General features: G+C 38.4%; 1 protein-coding gene across 5 annotated transcripts in view; it reads right to left on the reverse strand.

Annotated features, from left to right (window-relative positions):
• ZBTB20 (zinc finger and BTB domain containing 20) overlaps positions 1-14,338 on the reverse strand; it is a 34,477-nt gene that overhangs the window by 11,522 nt on the left and 8,617 nt on the right. Inside the window, exon 1 of one of the 5 annotated variants that reach the window (XM_026082575.1) lies at positions 1,684-1,731. The exons of the other annotated variants lie outside the window; for them this stretch is intronic. The gene's annotated coding sequence lies outside the window, so the exon portion shown is untranslated. Of the gene's footprint in view, positions 1-1,683; positions 1,732-14,338 lie in introns of those variants that run through there. 5 annotated transcript variants of the gene reach the window in all.

Raw genomic sequence — 14,338 nt, forward strand, 5'->3', positions numbered from 1 at the left:
GAAGCAAGTTCTGATTGGAGGGGTATTCACAAACCATATAGGAAAGAATGGGTGTGAAAATGCAAAGACCATTCTTACCCAGATGGGCAATGAATAGGCGCTTGGCCAGTTCAAAAAAAAAAAAAAAAAGCAGAAGAAAGAAAAGAAAAAACTCTCAGACAACTGCACAGATTATGCACATTTGCAATCCTCCTGGGATGTAATTTGAAGCTGGCATGGCATAAAGGTGAACCATATTACTGTGCAAGTTTGAAAAAAGCTCCGTTTCCCCATATGCAAATATACTGATTAAACTGTCAGGCTATTCACAGAAACACGCATGGAATTCATCCTAGACTAGTAAGAAGGAGCACAACATGGATGGGAAAGGGAAAAACTTTTGTTGTGTAATACATGACTGAGTGCTTAGTTTAGCATTTTCCTGAATCTCATCCACCACTCCCGCTGACTTTTATGCTATGGGTATTCAAAAGGAGGATTTTACCATAAGAATGACAATGACAGCCTCTCCATGTACAGTACCAAAGGGGAGGACAATGGCAGAAGGAAACAGCAGGCAGTAGCCTGCTGGAACATACTACAGAAAACGTGGAAGTGTTGTAGTGAGATACAGAAGTGTGGAGCAGCATTAAAGGTGGCCTTCTATTTCCCAAAACTACCATACATGGACCTATACAAAACTGGAAAGGTATGGCCTGCAAAGGTGATTTTTTTGTTTGCCAGAAACATAGAAAATGATCCCAGCAAACATGTGATATAGCAGAGCTACAAAGATGTATCAAATACTAAAGACTGCAGACCACATGCACATATGTTCAGGTTCTACATTTTAAAATATATTTAGTAATTTTTTTTTGTATAGCCACTAGATGTCCCTTTCTGCAAAGCAAATGCTTGCTGCTTTAATGCTTACAACTGAGAGATATCACAGAATTTGATCTTCTCTAGTGTCCTTTAAAATTATGGTACCTCAAAGCTCATCGCACTATTGCTAGAAACACAGTGACTAGGCAACCATCACAGCTATTGTACTTCAGCAGCTCAGCGCATAGCCTTCACCTGAACCAAATTGCCTAAGGCACTGGAATCCAAGCTCTTTTTTGAAACTGCTCTGGGGTCTTTCACAGGAATATCTAACAGAGTGTATCCAAAAGCTCTGTTTTGCCTTCACACTTGAGAAGCAAAAAAAATAACCATCTTATATCCTTGAGAGTTGGTGGGGTTGTGGAAACTGATATGGATTGAGTTTTTATCTGAATTTTCTGCAGAAGCAATCAGCAAATTGTTTTGCAACCCACCTCACTGATGTTTAGACATGCTAACTAGAACTAGTTTGACATTACTATTTAGTTTGTCTTCCTGACAAACTTCTTAGGCTTTGCATTGAGAAAAATACACATTCTGAGAGACAGTAGATAAGTTACAAGCATTGTATCTCCTATAGAATTGTATGGTGTCTTCACAATTTTACCACCAAAATGACAAATGCCTCCTTAGGTGGGAAGATATCCTGTGCTAAGACAAAGATCTGGGAATTGGAGTTGGTAGGCTCTCTTCCTACTTCTAAAGCTGTTTCTCTGTGCATCTGTAACCCAGCTGCCAGGTCCTGGGAGCCCCACAAACTGAAGTAACCTGCTGCTGCTGTAGCACCACTGGAGACCAGCATCATCATCTGCTCCTTACCCTCTTTGTCTGCTGTGGAGTAGTTTTGGAAATCTCTAATTCTTGGTCTCCAAACCATATGTTGGAGCACCACAGCCTTCTGGTTGTACCAAACAGATGCACCAGGTTTTTCAGTCAGTCATCTTGTCTATTCCTCTTCTTTCTGGTGGGAACAATTTACTCAGATCACCTCTTCAGAAATTAGTTTAACATGTTTGCGAAAAACAGCAACGTGGGGGATTTCATCTCCCTCCCCAGATTGTCTGTTCTCTCTCTCTCTCCTAACTCTAGAGCAAGAAAGTTTTCCTAGCATTTGACTTTGAAATCAGTTAATCATCCTCTCTTCCAACAGACATGGAAAATTATTGACCATTTTCCTCTTATATATTGGAAGATGTCTCACATTTCTTCTTTAGACTTATGTTTTCTAGAAAAAAAAAATTTTTTTCAGTCATCCTTATTGCATATATGTTCTGAACTCTTTCTCATTCTTACCCTCTTCTAACTTCTCTCCAGTTTGTCTCTCTTTTATTTACACTGCAGCACCCTTCAGTGGAAAAAGTACTCTAGCTGAGTGAGCTGAATGAAACAGTTGCCTGAGATGACAGATATAGGATACTTTTTAAGTACCTTATAGAATAAATAAAACAAGCAAACAAAGCCCTGTTACCAAAATAAAACTCTACAGATTTTCCTTAAAAAAGGCATTTCTCAGTAAAGAATACTTACTTTGGAATGAAAATCTCAACTGCTGTACAAATATGACAGTTCAGTGGAAACACAGGATTTCCATCACAATATATGAAAGCTCTTGTGGTCCCACAGTTTCCATAAGAAGCTTTCTCATTTCCATGTAGCTGTGTCTCCTGTTCAAAACTTAGCAGCATAACCATGAGTGGGTACTTTCTTCAGTTCCAATGGCCTGATTAATCCCTCCTGATCCAGTTTTATTTTCTGCTGTTTTCAAATTAGTTATTCTAAAATAAAACTGGATTAATAGAGCAAAAACTCATATCTATTATTTCCATACACATAATCAGTCCTGCACCAGGTGCCTACTCTCTGGGAGCAGGAACTCTCCTACTCTTAGTATATTCCAATGATGCTAGAAAGGCAGGTCTAGCCAATCCTGCTCAAACTGATTTTCCTGAATATTTGGCCTCATTTTTAAATGGGGACTTCAAGAGGAAAAGCTTGTATGGAGTTTCAGGAACACAGAAGAACATTTGTATCCTCAGCAGGAGATCTGACCAGGAGCAGCCCTTGCTTTCTGTTGCTTTAAAGGTTTGCTGGAGTTTTCACCCAATCATCTGCTTGAACATCTTGAAAATCAGTATCTCCTTCTATAATATCTATCCAAAACAAACACCAGATGACACTACATGAATTGCCCTAACCCTACCAGATTGTTGTTAGAATCAAAATATGTAGCAGTCTACATTTAACAGGAAGTACTGTATTTTTACCAGCACCACATCTATTAATGTGTCAGCAATATACTCTATGGAAGAAAGTATCACTGCATGTTCAAAGCTGTCAAACTTCTCTAGATTTCATAGTCTAATAACTACATTTATTTGAAAGGCAGAAATGCATGCACACACAAACACAACCTTATTCTCCAAGGAGCAAACATATCAGGTAGACGGCTAATGAGTTTGTTTAAACTTTGTTCAGAAGACAGGCTCTTCCTGAAGACTAAGGAATGCTGAGCAAATTTCCTACGGACAATTTATTCAGTAAATTGTCCTGCCCTTTTTTAGCATCTATCTAATGACAAGATATCCATTTTACACATAATCGAAGACTGAACTGTAGGTGTGCTGTACATAAAATTGCTCCTACATCCAGTGCACATAAAATCCCAAAGCTAAGGATAAAACCCTACATTTCAACCTATATGCTTGTGGAGCAGCCAATGAATCATTTTCCTATGCTTCGCCTGAAAGACTGCAGTCCATCAGCACTAATTCTGTTTACTCTCAAATTTGCAGAGTGGCAACATGTGTGCTTCAGTTTGCTTCATATGTAGAACATGGAGAGCCTCATTCACCCAATTCTGCAGAAGAAATGCCTGACTTGATTAATCTTTACAAATTGTTCAGCATTCCTTGGATAAAAAGCACTATAGAAATACCAAGAAATAACTCCATAGGTTTCTTCAGATTTTTTTCTCCTGGCTTACAAAAATTAAGTTTTCCTCCTGCACTACTTCGGTGCCTTGATTCCTTATGGTACTCCTTATCCTACTTATAACTGTGATATACCAGGTAACAACTAGTTCCAATTCATAGTATTTTGGTGACAAAGTGTTATAGCATGTTCAGCTATTTTTAAGCTAGAGAAGTACTCCATTTCCGGACAGGGCATTTACCTTTCATGTTCTCTTTCCAGTTTGTATTCTTGCTATTTTAGGAACTTCAAAGATACTTCAGAAAAAGAGGGCACACTCTCAAAAGCCACTTTTATTCCCAAGTACATATTTGGGGTTCAGACCAATACACCTGCACTATAAATACAGGCACATATACACACATAGCCTGTTTCTCTGAATTCTCTGCTCCTCTCTCAGACCCTCGGTTGCTATAGCCATGCCTATATATCTCCCTAGTGTGGACACAGACTATATTGATGGAAGAAGTTTTTCCTGTAGGTATCTAAGCACCTCCAAGCAACTAAACTAGCAGAAGAACCACCAAAGCTGCTATCACAACTGCACTAACAAGGATTTTACTGGGCTTTACAAGGACGTTAATTCCTGTGCCCTGGACAGCTGTAACCAATTTACATTAGCAAAAGATGGGATCACCAAACAGCATTAATAAACATAAAGGGAGAAAACTGTTTGTACAACAGCCCTCTTGCAATTGGAAACAGACAAAACCAAGTGGCCACATGATGGCACCATTTCCTAGGAAGAGAAACCAGGTGCTGCTCATCCCTCCCTTCATTATGGAACATTTTAAGCTTCCAAATGAAAAGTGTTTCGACTGTGTTCGCTTGTTTCCAAAGAGTTCAGGCATGATTATGCGAAGCCCCTGCAAGACCAACTGTTTTAACTGGCTGTAATTTTAAGGCAGTTTGGCTCTTTAAAAATCTAGGTGCTTCTTTTGCTAGTTTTAATTCCCAGTGCCAGGTGCCATTACTTAGAGGGCAAGCTGCACTAGGGGGTTTGTAGTAAACCTGCCAAAGAACAGGTAAGAGGTAAGATGGGCCCACAATGCCCATGAAGTTACTGTGTGAATACTTTCCATTTAAAGAAAGAAGAGAGGGACACTTATTGGGAAAAAGAACAAATAAACTTTTAGAAAGATGTAGACTACCATGGTTTATTTTGCTGCTCCCATGGTCCTGATCAAAAGCTTACTGTAGTCATTAAGAGCTCTTCCATCTGTTATAAGGGGCTTTTGTTAAGAGCCTTGTAGTGTATTTGGGACTGAAGACCTGTAAGGAAAGTGAACAGAGATTCCCTTTGGTCATCTCACTGGGGTGGATTGCATGAATTTATGTCCTCTCTCAGAAGCATGATTTAGGGAGGAGAAATGGCTGGGGTTGGGAGCTGAGTGTGGAGGAGGAATGAATTAGAAGGATAAAAGGTTCAAATACATTAAAAAGTGTCTCCAAAAGAGACAATTGCTATTCCGTGAACTCTTTCAGATTTGCCCTATATTGTTAGTTTTTTTCCCCAGGCAGAAAGACAAGGAGGAAAGCTTATCAGTTTGAGTGTGGTTAAATACAGTAAGCCTGAAAGCCTGTGGGCTTTGGGTAAAAGGAAAATATAGATTAAAACCTCTTAAGATTACCTGTTTAGAAGGTTTCTATTCAAGCTAGAATCCACTACAGGGAGTGTTTGTAGCAGTCTGTTAGGAAAAGGGTGCAGTCAGAAATGGTTGGCTTTGGTGGGAGAGCTGCAGTCTACCAAAGAGCACTGTTATACTCTACACGTTTCCTGAGAAACACTTTTAAATGTGAAAGACTTTGTTGTAGTTGGAGAAATAGAGGTTGATGGGAGAAACAAGGAATAGACACCAAGTTGTAAATGCCAGTCCCCAGGACTGGGAAGAGGATTCTTTTCTCTCTTTCAGTAGCCGTGTCTCAGCTCCAGTTAGAGAGAAGCTATCACATGGAAATGATAGATTTCATTTGGTTATTTTTTCCATTTATCTTTTTTATCTATTAGTGAAAGGCTAATTGTTAACTACTACAACTGTTTGCTTTGGTGAGTATTTCAACTTAGAAATATCGTGAGACAGATATTCATACTGTGTGAGACTGTGGCCTCTTTATCTTGAGTTTAGGGGGAGAGTGCTCCGGCCTGCTTATAATTCAGATTTAAATATCAGTGGGAAACAGAACATGCTCATGTCATGGATATTGACAGTCCCAAGGAAAACTTCTGTCCTCAGTTAGACCTCTGAAATCTCTGGGAAGAAGCAGAGATTTCCAAAATCACCTGCTTAGTTTTTGTAGGAAGAAAAGTATATGGCAAAATGCTTTAATATTAATAAATAAAGGCAATAAATAAGAGTACAGCATTCTTGGGTGGCTTAATATTATCAGACCGATCTGTATCATTAAACGTACGTTGTCAGCCCTAATACTTTTTTTCCCCCATGAAAAAGGCCCAGGAATTACATGTATACACATAGATACAGATGCTAACAGGTGATACTAATACACTGCATAACAGCTTTTTCTTGGATTTACCCTCAGGCACATTCTGCCTTTTACTCAGCCAAAAACATCAGAGATAGCATCTGGATGTTTTACTTCTGAATACAGGGTGGGCTATGCCCTGTATTGAAACACTACATAGCATCAAAGCACAAGCTATTTCTATTAAAGTTGACATGGTTGCACACAAAGGCATGAAGCTGTGGGGAGAAGTCCCTTGCTCTGTTTTTATTTCCTCTATCATACCCCTTTTCACACAAAAATTGCTACTTTGTGGTTTTTTCTCTGTCTGTGTAACATCAATAAATTACACGTTATCACTCCTATCATCTACTTATAAAGAGTCTTTCAAGATTTTTAATAGATGCACAATATTGCTACACTTACATTTTCACTGGTTAAGAACTCAAAAATAGCTGTTGTGAGATTACTCTTAATTTATACTACTTCTCTCTTGTGGGCTTTCAAGAAGAAGCATTTCACCACCGGTCACAGATTGATACAGAGTGCCGGTCACAGATTGATACAGAGTATATACTGTGCATCCCAGCTGGGCAGAGATCCTTTGGGTATTTAACACAACAAAGCTGGGATGAGTAGGGGTTCTAGTATTTGTTTATCCATTTTTCCTAGGCGCTGTTAATTCCTCAAGGAGCTATTTGTGCTGACAGATTAACTAGAGATCCTGACTTCTCTTTGTCCTGCAGCTCCTGAGTGGTGGATACATGATAAGACTAGATCTCACGTCATTTTAGCTTTGTAAATGATTCTGTGAGACAATGAAAACAGGCATAGGAACATAAATAAAATGGTGGCACAATGGCATTTTCCCTTGCAATAATAATATTTGGAGCACTGTGGAACCCAAATACACAGCACTAGCAAGAACATGCAGTTGTGCTCCATTGTTATAAACCAGGCTGCAAGGACAAATACCCTGACTAAATTGGAGAGGTTTAGTGGCACTGTGGTGGCTTACAACTGATTTTCACCTACAGAGTAGATCAAACATCATATTTCTTGTGGAAATACAATGATCTTTTTTCTCACATCCCATTGCATGCTTTATAAACATTAGCAGGCTGTATAAATCAGTATCTGGTTTCATGTTTTAGGTTCTCTCCCAGCACCACGTTAAGACTTCACTTCAAAACTGTTTTGAATGAAAGAACTCTCTGTGCAAACAAGAACAACAAAAGAATTGTTTTATTTTTCTCTCCTTCAAATACTGCTCTGGCCCTACCTTGTTCTAAAGTTATTGAGTGGGATCACAGCACACAGATTATATGGCTACTTTACCATGGATAAGCAAGAAAAACGAAGAGAAAGTGACCACGGAAGCTCAGATGAAAAGAGCAAAAACCTCCAATGCTAGACAGATCAGTGCTGAAAGAGAACATAAAGTGACCAAGTCTATTTTTACATCAGTAACTCTAAGCGTAGCTGCAACAAACTGGGCCAGCAATGTGCCAGCCAATGCTTCACAAAGTGTGGGAGGTGTCTCCTTATAGCATGCAAAGAACTAACCAAGAGAAGTGAGCACTGAGTTATGCAGGGCTTTAACAAATCATAGCAGGAAAAAAGGACGTGTGGATGCAGCTGCTTTTGCTTCCTTCAGTGAAGACTCACCTCTCAAATGTTCAAAAATCTTTTCTGTTTGACTCTGCTACATGAAGTGTCCCACTGTAGACCTTATTAGGGAAATGGTACGTTTAGTTTAGTCTTTGTACCCAAGTAGGACTGAGGAGATGGCAGCAGTAGTGTGCATGGTTAAGACATGAAATAACAATGAACAGCACATGATAAAGTTTGACACCCTTCAAGCAGATCATATGAAAAGGTAGTTCTGGCACATGCAACTTCAGGATGGAGGATCATTAAAAGAAAAAAAAAAAGAAAAAGAGGAAGTTAGTCAGAAAGAGCCTGAAAGGAAAAGATAAGGAATTAAAATCCATAGGATCAGCAGGGAGGTGGCCTGAATAATACTTTATCAGAATCAACATGCATATCCAAGGACAACAAAACCAAAAAGAAAGTAGAAAAACACTACAATGGTTAAATAACAAGGTAAAAGAGTTCATTAAAGCTGAAAGTGTATCCTTCCAAACATGGAAATCATGCCCAAGTGACACTAATAGAACAGAACATAAGCTGTAGCAGGCTAGATGTAAAACAAAGATTAGGCAGAGCAAAGAGGAAATTTAAAGAAAAACAGCTAAAAGTATAAAGACAAACACTGTAATAAAATACCTTTTAAATACATCAGAAAGAGGAAGCTTACAGGGCAATGACTGGTACCTAAGAAGTGCCTCAGATTATATAGATGAATAGATTAAATAGACAAGTAGCAGACTTGGTGGGTTAGCCAGACCACTGATGTATGAAAGCAGTAAAGTAATCAAAGAGGTTATAGAAATTGTGCAGTGGAATTGATATTTTTGCTTTAATTTTCAGATGGAGGATGATGGGAAAAGGTAAGCTACCTCAAGAGGGGGAAGAGGAAAACACTGTCCTGGAGAGCATTATTTAAATAAAAAAAAAGTAATAGGACATCCTAATAAATTAAACAATAATAAATACTTAGAGTTGCATAGTACTCATCAAGGAACTATGAGTGAAATAGTTGAGACACTAAAGCCATATATAAAGCACTTACAGGAGGACTCACAACTTCAAGTATGGTAATAAAAATCTGTGGGGGGATTCAGAAAATACGAACAGATAAATTCAGAAACACACTGCAGATGTCTTATTGGACAGTTAAAAATATGTCTTGGTGGCTGTAGTATGATTTACAAGCAGAAATACCGTAACAGTATCAACCCAATCACCTCAAAATTTTAAGAATGGCTTAAACCTATGAAATTTTAGAGTAATAGACTTTTATCCTCTTTCCTGGTACACAGAAGGAATAGATGCAGTGGGGACATCTTCAAGTTTTACCCTGAAATCATGAAAGCCAGAAACTTGAATGACTGTTTTAAATTGAATCTGAAATTATGAATGTTATCACTTAACTCCAAGAGCGAGAACAGTAAGAAAACCACTAAACACCACAAGGATTGACAACCCAGCATCACGCCAATATTATGGTCATCAAATAAGGGAATCAACATTTACGATAATTAGACAAGATTTTCAAAAGTGTCTATGTGATTTATAAGCATAAGTGACTTATACATTAGTGAAACTTAGGCTCCAAAGTCACAGTTGCTTTCGAAAACATACTCATTGACTTCGTAACTGAAGTACCATATGCTATTAGTCATTTCTCATGAGAAGAAAAGCCCGAGAGACCAACCTGACAAAACTCACTTAGTGTACTGATTAGGAATACAAAGACCAGTTCTAATCAGTAGTACAATATTCTGCATCACCAATCCTTTGGTGTATTGTGATGGCTTTTTCAGCAGAGGCAGAGTGAGCTCAGCTTATAGTTTTACATACCTGTACTTGCACTTACTTCTGTATGCCACATGGCTCTGTACAATTCAACCCACATATCTGCTTCTATGAAACCACAAATCATTCCTGGCTGATATTTCTTCGATAATCTTAGAAATATAAACCAAAAGGTTATAGAAACCATCCATGGATGTTAAAAAGAGAAGTATTCACTATACAGAATTTCAAATATCCTGCAAGACAAACAGAAACTAAGTCTCTTGATGTCAGTATTTGAGAACTATGGATGTCCTTGTTTTCAAATCAGCTTGCTACAGAGAAGGCCTGTATCTTTATAAGTATATGGACTAAAATAGATATCTAAACATACATCATTTCTTAGGTCACCAAAAACAACCTAAAATTTTTCAGCATTAGCTAACACATGCCACACATAGATTAGCAAAATACAGATGAAATTACTATTAACACACTGTCTGACTCTGAAACCAAGGAAGCTAGTAGCATCAGTACTTCTCCTTTGAGAAATAATCATAGCCACACATTTCCAGAGGTTAAAAGGGAAGGCCATAAGGCCATAGGTTTTCTTCCTGCCACAGAACCACAAAGAGAATATAAAAAACGTAAAAAACAAAGATGAGGCCAAACTGCCTTCAGATTCATCCAGCCTCTACACTAGCCCCAGGCAAAGCAAACCTGTTAATTCATAAAAAGCGGATATAGGACCCCCCTAGCTGCTCAAGAAAATGAAAAGCCAGAGTTTCCATCCTCACTCTTAATGCTCTGTGGAGTTTAGAAAATTGCAAGGTACAGAATTCCCTCTCTGCCTTTCCTCATTATACTGGAAGGCTACCATGCTAGGAAAATTAGACTTTAGGAGGAGAAAAAAAAAAGGACTGGCTCAAAGTTCTCATCCTGTGAAAGTTAAAAAATGTTGGATTCAGACCAAGTCAGCCACATCACTTGAGCATGTATGGACAAAGGGTTCAGAACTGGTCCATCACCAGAAGTGTTTATAAAATGCATTCTATTTAATACGTATGAGCCCCCTGTCCCCTCAAGAAAAAATAATTTTAAAAAGTCCTCCCTCTTCTCAACCTCTTGCCAATGATTGTTTTTTTTTTTAAATTGTCCATGCCTCACTTTCCTTCTTGACTTTCACTCCCTATCAGAATCTCAGACCTCTTTTAAGGATTCTGTATTCTCTAAAAATCATAAAGATCACTTCAGCAGATTTTTCCAATGATTGTCCAACCTGCTTCTCAGTCCTATGAAACTCTTTGCTAAGATGTTGCTTTTCCCTTGTCTGGAACAAATTCCTTCACAGATGGACCATCCAATGTCTAAGAATAACTCTTTCAACTATCAGTAGAGACAAAGAGATTCAGTCGCACTGTTCCCATGGGATTCCTTTGAGTTTGGACACATCTGTTAAAATGCATACATCACAGCCTGAATGAAGTTTTTGTCTGATTGTATCTCTGAGCACTTGTGGAAGTTTCTGCCAAAATGATCTTATCTCTTGACACTCCCAAAACATAAGTCTATGTAGTTATGGATGCCTTCTGAAGAGCTCCTGCAGTAAGTGGCCTATAAAGACCAAATCAATTTGGACAGAGCCAAGTCCTGACGACTTCCTTCCCTCTCAGCAAAATTTTTGGAAGCTTTACCTGAGCGAGTTCAGCCTTCAAGCCTAAGACACTACCAACATTACATGTCATCTATCCGTAAGCAAGAAAACGTGGAAAGTTGCAAACAGCATCGTCATATACCTTACCTTTGCTTCTTTGAAACCCTTCCAGAACCTGTGCCTCCATATTTGTCTTTGTAGTCTTTCGCACAAACTCCTTTCTTCTGGGTAAACAGCTACATCTGTTTGTGACAGCTGACTAGCTAGAGGTATAACTCATTTGGAGCTCTATCAGCTCACTCTATGATATAATTCCAAATTAATTTGAAGTGGTGCTTATTATCTGCCAAGCCCTACATGAAACCAGTTACCTCAGGAAGCACCTCTTCCTCTAACCTGCATCTCCAACTGCATTGTGTGAGCAAGGATTCCCCAAAACTGAAAAGGATGGGAATTGGACACAGTACATGCTAGGTTCTGGATTTTGCTTCAAGGATTCATCTGCACTGGAAATATATCATAAATGTTCAAATCCCAAAATCTAAGTCCTACAAGAGTCAGAAATAGCGCAATTTCATTACATTGGGAATAAATGTCAGCAGAAACAGCATGCAGAATACACTACATTACAGGACTAAGTCCTAAAAAGAGCTGTGTCACACATGAATTTACCCAGACTTTTCTGCTAACTACTTGTTTCACTAAGACTAGCATTCAGACTACTGCCTAGGCTTTCTTCACCTCTGCATTTACAGCTGAGGAGCAGGTGGCTATCCTAGAGTTTTTATTGCCTATGCTTGGAAAAAGTATTTTTATATGAATCATTCCAAAAGCACCCTGATTTTTTAACGTAGATTGCTTACGAATATTCCTCATAATAAATATGTGGTGATGTTTTCTGCCAAGCACTAGTGATTGTGCATGCAAAATGGTCAGTGAAGATTTCAAATGGATTTGAATAGGTGGTCCATAAAATCCAAGTCTTTCTTCCAAATACATGAATGAGAGCTCATGGAACCATCTGTACATCAGTAAATTTTTCCAAGAATTTAAATACCTTACACGCTGACTTGTGCTGGGTGTTTCTGATATTCTGCATCAAACTATTCTGCTCAAACTTCTTGTGTAATACTAGTTTTTAAGTATCTTTAGATTATTTACCATCCTCTAGAAAGCACTTCATCAGAATGAAACATCTCCTTTTGAAAATGAAATACGATCTGCCCCGTCAGGGTGGTAGAGGCAGTATTGTGGTCTGGGCAAGGGAGGAAAAGCAGTATTGCAGTGTCTGGAAGGCAGAAGGATAGGAAGTGCTGCTGATCCAAAGTAAAGCACCATCACGGGTCCAAAAGGTGAGGGGAAAAAGATGTGGCAATGTAGCTCAGAGAGGAGGGGAGGTGAAGGGCAAAGGTAGGGATTCTCGGGTGCGAGGAAAGAACCAGTCCAAATGGCAAGAGAGGCAAAAAGTAAGAAGTTGGTAATGGCAAGAAAGTTCACTTAAAAACGTTGGGAGCCACAGATATTAATCTCTCAGGTCAACTAACGTGTTCCAGCACTAGGGACTGAGGCAATTAAAAAAAAAATTACCAAATGACACAATAGATAGCTATAGTAAATATGCAGACATAAACTTATCATATCTCATTTTTATTTCATGTGAAAAATTGGTATTGTTATTTTTCACGTGTGTGCCAAACACTGATTATATGAATACTGCCCTAAACAAATACAGCTTGATAAAGATTATAACCTACTATAAATAATAGGAGTTTTTCCATTGGTTTCAAAGCATATAGGATCAACTGACAGAGATCAACCCCGCAAGAGGCTTAACTTTTTTTTAATTTTTGTATCACTCTAATTGTATTATGGGAACTAATTTTCAACACTTACTGAAAAGTAAGCGTTCATCAGTCCTGAAAATGTTATTAAACTTCTTTTCTAAAAAACTAACTTCAGTGTGAAAGGAGTATCTGATCTGGGTTTGCAATTTTTCATTCATATTTGTATTATGGATTTAGTAGGAATGGAAGTTGATTTGTGAACATTAAAATCTTTGGGGTCTAAAAGACTCTGCTTGTCCACAGAACAGGTAGAGCATGAAGAGTGGCAGGCTCCACTTCCCCATACCACCTTCTGCCAATATTCCTCACCCTTGGCTACCTCAAAAAGCAAAAGCAGGAGTTCATTCTCTGAGTTCCCTACAATCCTGCTGGCCTCTGTCCTAAGGTTGCTTTCATGACTTTCCATTTGTCCTGTCAAAAAACATCAGTGTGAGGTTTCAAATCCCATTTGCTAATGAACTCTTTCATCTTTATGAATGGGATAAAGAGATTCTTTGTTTGAAAATAAGGATTATTTTTTCCTGTTGTTCTGCTCAATTTGTGCATCTTTTCACAAGCTGCTTGTTTTCAGAAAACATTGCAAGACAAAACTGTACCCTGGTTTTAACAGTCTCTGACATCTCAAATTTGAAGGTAATTCTTGTATATACTAAACTGCATGGTGCCTGCTGCTCCATTGTTTCACATCTCCTTCTCTTCTCCCCCAATCACCAGGTGAGATTTAGGGAATTTTCCCCAATGTTTTTATCAGTTCTGTAAAAATCAAGATCTCTAGAAGAAGCTCATAATGAATAAAGTCAGAAGCCAGTAGGAATGAATTGTAGCTAAAGTGATTTTGATAGTGATGATCCTTACAACCTGACTGCTTCCAAGCTCGGCCCTGAGGCAGGATTTTTAAATTAAAAAAAGAAAAGGATATACATAATTTTTAATCTGATTTTTTATTGTCATGCCCTGATTTTTTTATAGGCCTCTGCAAAGTCTAGTTGACTTCTGAGCTCTTGAAACCTGGCATCATCATCTTTCTTTCTCCTTTTCCCCCTTGTAAGTTTTACAAAATCTTAAAACCACCTCAAAGCAGGTAAACTATATATTCTAAAACTAGTAAATGATAAGGCTGACA

This window comes from Apteryx rowi, unplaced genomic scaffold (assembly GCF_003343035.1).
Source record: "Apteryx rowi isolate R43461 unplaced genomic scaffold, aptRow1 scaffold_581, whole genome shotgun sequence".
NCBI lineage: Eukaryota > Metazoa > Chordata > Aves > Apterygiformes > Apterygidae > Apteryx > Apteryx rowi.